Source organism: Macrobrachium rosenbergii, chromosome 54 (assembly GCF_040412425.1).
Source record: "Macrobrachium rosenbergii isolate ZJJX-2024 chromosome 54, ASM4041242v1, whole genome shotgun sequence".
Taxonomy (NCBI): Eukaryota; Metazoa; Arthropoda; class Malacostraca; order Decapoda; family Palaemonidae; genus Macrobrachium; species Macrobrachium rosenbergii.
The window spans coordinates 17,672,775-17,677,581 of record NC_089794.1 but is presented as its reverse complement, the minus strand read 5'-3'; positions in this window follow the sequence as shown (position 1 = coordinate 17,677,581).

Genomic DNA, 4,807 nt, shown 5'->3' with positions numbered 1-4,807 from the left:
GAGCCAGTCAATCTCATCTTCAGTGCAACAAGACATTAACTGCTATAGATAAGAAAAGTGGATGTGAGGAACACTTGTGAAATGAATTATGTAAATATGTCTTCATGGAGGGTACCAGCAGACCAAGGGGTGTCTGTTCCTTATTTTTTCTTTCGTCCTCCTCTGACTGCTTATGAACTTATCTTCGTTATTTGTTTAAACCAAATTACTTGTTCAAGGCCTCGTCTGATTGGTATAAGGAACAAGGTGGCCTTTCCCTTACGCTCTCCCTTCACTTTTCTATAATAGGTATTTTTTCATTTGCTCCAGATATGAGTGTGTGTGTGTGTGTGTTATTTATATATATATATATATATATATATATATATATATATATATATATATATATATATACATATATATATACATATATATATATATATATATATATATATATATATATATATATATATATATATATATTACTATAGCAAAACAACCTTTCTCCAAACTGAAGGATATTGATCTTGTTTAAAATTTTCCAACAAACAGTTATTAATTGTGAGGATTATTTTTTGCAATATATTCGTTAGAGAATGATCGACCATATGGAGGAAATTTACAAAAATAATCTTCATACCAGATTCTAATGATGTTAGGTTAAGCTGGCCATTCCTTGGCATTTATCTCTTCTCAGGGATCATTTTCATATGAGGGGAATCGGCAACAGGAACCGCTAGGCTGGCGCTGCTATAGACCTATTTTTGCACGAAAAATTCCACTCGGCCATTTTCTGGGGTGTCCTGCCAGTGCCGAAAGCAAGGGATTGGTTACGACATGCATAATTTAACGAGGAAATATCTAGTGTTATTTTTGTTGCTTCCTTGGATTCTATCAGCGCCCCAAAAAATGTCTGCTTTTACGAGAGAATATCCGCCTTGCCAGATACGTCTGCCAAATGAATCTGGTTTCACTAGTCACTGTTCATGAGTATTCACAGTATTCTGTCATCACCAAGCGCCTAGAATCCAGACCTTCATTTGAAATGTTTCCAGCGTTTTTGCTTCAGCAGAGCTTCCAGGTGTTGCTACCAAAATAGCTGCTTTCTCGACAAAAGGCTCATTTTCTTTGGGGTTCCCAGCCAGCACTGAGCAGCAACACTTAGATGCAGGAAGTTCTGCGTTTAGAGCAAGTTGTTTATTTTGTCATTGTTTTGAGATTTGGCAACCCAAAGATGTCTGTGCTTGCTGCCAAAAATCTTGCTTTCATCACGACATTTTATGGTAATTTCACAGCCATTCTTCAGCCAGAACATCTGAGACTGTATGGTCGATTTCTAGACAATACGCTCATTTTGAGTGTTTTTGGGGGGTAACTGCAGCAATATGGTTAGTTCAGTTGAGCTTCTTGACTCCGTTTTGACTGGTAATGATTTTCACTAAGAGATATATTTCATGTAATGAAATTTTATTTAGTATGTGAACAAGGCCGACCACGTTAAAAAGAACGAGAAATTATGTATTCTTCATAAAAAAAAATTGTGAGGAATCGCTGTCTAAACATTCAGCTCTAGCTTAAACTGTAGTAAAAGTTAGAGAGAATGAACATTGCTGGAAAGAGTACTTAATCACAGGGTATTAAATGTCCATACTAGAATTTGAGTTTGTCTGCTACGTTTTCATTCTGCTTTTGCTGTTGACAGCAAGATCTAGATCTTGGTTGACAGATTCTCCTGGTCGACTGGTTTTACCTCCGCTTAGCCGGGTAGGGCCGTCAGTGCACACTAGCGGATCCAGGGGGTGGGGGCACCTGGGCACGTGCCCCCCCTCATGGAAAATAATGACAAAATAATAATATTGAAGATTTAGATAATAACATAAATAGGAAATATAAAAAAGGGAAAAAATCTTTTATAGAAAATTTTTGAAAAAAAAATAACAATCTTAATGATCATATGTATGTATGTATGTATGTATGTATGTATGTATGTATGTATGTATGTATGTATGTATGTATGTATGTATAATATGAAAATTGGTGGCCCCCCATGAAATTTTTCTGGATCCGCCAGTGTCAGTGCACCTCACGGGTTGCACTTTAGGTATTACTAAAGGTTCGTTGCAGCGTGCCTTCGGCCCAGAGTTGCAATTCCTTTTACTGTATCTCCTTTCATATTATCTTTCTTCCATCTTGCTATCCACCTTTTCCTAACGGTTGTTTCAAAGAACAATAAATAAAAAAAATAAAAATAAATAAATAAAAATAAATAAATCAAAATAAATAACTAAATAAAAATAAATAAATAAAAATAAATAAATAAATAAAAATAGAACTGCGAGGTTTTCCTCCTGTTACGCCTTTCAAACCTACTTACTCTTAATCTCCTTTCCAGCGCTGGATGGCCTCATAGGTCCCAGTGCTTGGCCTTTGGCCTGAACACTTTATTTTTATACTCCATTCCATTCCATTCCGATTTGTTTTACCTTGACGCCTCCAGTGACAACGGATCTTGATGGCTGCTGGCTTGTTCTTTATTATTTTGCTGACAACGGATTCTGCTGGCAGAATGCTCGCTGCTTACTGCTTGTGCTGATAGCTGTTTTGGTTAGCTTTTTATTTGTGGCTTGGTGTTCTGCTGACAGCAGGCTGGCTGGTTGATTTCTCGTGGTTTGCTGCCGCAACTGTTGCTGACAGGTACTGCTGGCCCTTTGCTTAGTCAGCCTAATAAAACTGCTCCAAGGTAATGTCCTTTTTTTTTAGGACTGAAAAATGCAATAGTGCTTACAATACCTAAGTTTAAGATCTAAAATTTCGTGGTCTTACTAACATGTCAAAGAACTGCTTGTATTTTCTTAAAATGAAGCGAAGGCTATTGCAATACTAAATACATCTTACGTTGTCCTTACTTGAAAAACGAATTCGTGTCTGATCTATTCTGATCGCTTCATAGAAGTCAAATTTTTGTCTGTCTCGGTCGCTGCACCTTAAGAAGAATGCCTTAGTTTTAGTTACATTTTTTAACTGTCAGAATTTGTTTACTTTCTGAGATCGAGGAGTTAAACCCACAAGGCGATTTGGATTAATTTTTTGTAGCGTTTGGTGTTTAATCCTTTCCCCATATCGCCACTTGCTCTTATTATAGGTCAGGTCTGGTCAGGACTATTATTCAAGACACGTACACGCACACACACCCACACACACACTCACACACTCTAAACAGCCAAGGCTAGATTTCCGAGCAAGGCAAGGTGGCTTAGACACATTCGGTCTAATCCCTTTGTGCCTCTGCTGACCTAAGCAGTGAATTAGGTACCTAGTACTAGTTTGAAGAATGTGTTGGGTTGCTGCCTGGGTGAAAGACTATGCGGGCTGGCAATTTCACCGAAAAGACTCGCTGAAACCGGAAGGGCCACATTTTAGGGCAACTGCTTTAAGGGAAAAGGTATATATATGTATATATATATATATTTATCTATATACATATATAAACATATATAATTTGTATATATAAATATATACAGTATATATATATATATATATATGTGTGTGTGTGTGTGTGTGTCTGTGTATGTGTGTGTATGTGTGTGTGTCCTTAATAGTCCAGCCTTTCTATCTTAGTTTAGAAAGAACACCTGTGTGAATGTTGCTATTCCTTATACCTTGAATACTGTTATTATTTCCAAAAACATAAATTCCCCTGTGTACATTTGGAATGTCACACTCTAGTAAACAAGAAAAACCCAAATTTAAAGATGGCCGCCTTCAAGGTCATTTTTATACGTGACCTGGAATAGTTCAAGGTCGTTGTTACACTATTGTATTTGACCTTGAAATTTTCAAGGTTACTGTTGTAGTCGTAATTAAGGTACTGAAAGTCTGGGTCAAACTTTCATTAACTCTGAAAGTCTTGGTCAAGCTTTCATTATCTCTGAAAGTCTTGGTCAATCTTTCATTATCTCTGAAAGTCTTGGTCAATCTTTCATTATCTCTGGAAGTCTTGGTCAAGCTTTCATTATCTCTGAAAGTTTTGGTCAAGCTTTCATTATCTCTGAAAGTTTTGGTCAAGCATTCATTACTGCTGAAAGTCTTGGTCAGACTTTCATTACCGCTGAAAGTCTTGGTCAACCTTTCATTAATGTCTTCCGGAACTGTCTGTCACTATAAAATAAAGAAAGAATGATTGTAGTTTTACTTGTCCTACATAACATAAAATGAAAATGGAGGTTGAATTCTGACATGCATTGGTGATCACCTTTCCAACTGCTGATCAAAGTTAGAGTTGCATAACAACGCCGCTTAGAAACTTAGCTGTGCTGCGATTGTTCATGCCTGGTACCAATTCGAGATCACCTATCCGAGCAGTGATCAGATCTAGTGTTGACATTAAACTTCAATGGCGTCAGCATAAGCCAAAAGCTAATGTTGTAGTGAAAGAGAAGATAATAACATTCAAAAAGTCAAAATTAAATTTCTAAGTCAAATCTAATAAATATAGATAAGTATAATAGTTTATCATTCCATTTCCTTGTTTAGTATTAAGGGGTGAGATAGCTAGCCTCATACCATTTTCCTTAACCTCTGCTGATGCTGGTACCCATTCACAGCTGGCAGTCTGTTGAGTGGTAGGTTTGGAGCAACCAAAAACCTATCAAAAGTGACGCGAACATTGTACCATTCGACTACAGCGCCCATTTTGGATCATTGCCCATCACAGAGATGGACAGTGTGGTTCCCACATCCATATACACACATTATATATATATATATATATATATATATATATATATATATATATATATATATATATATATATATATATATATATATA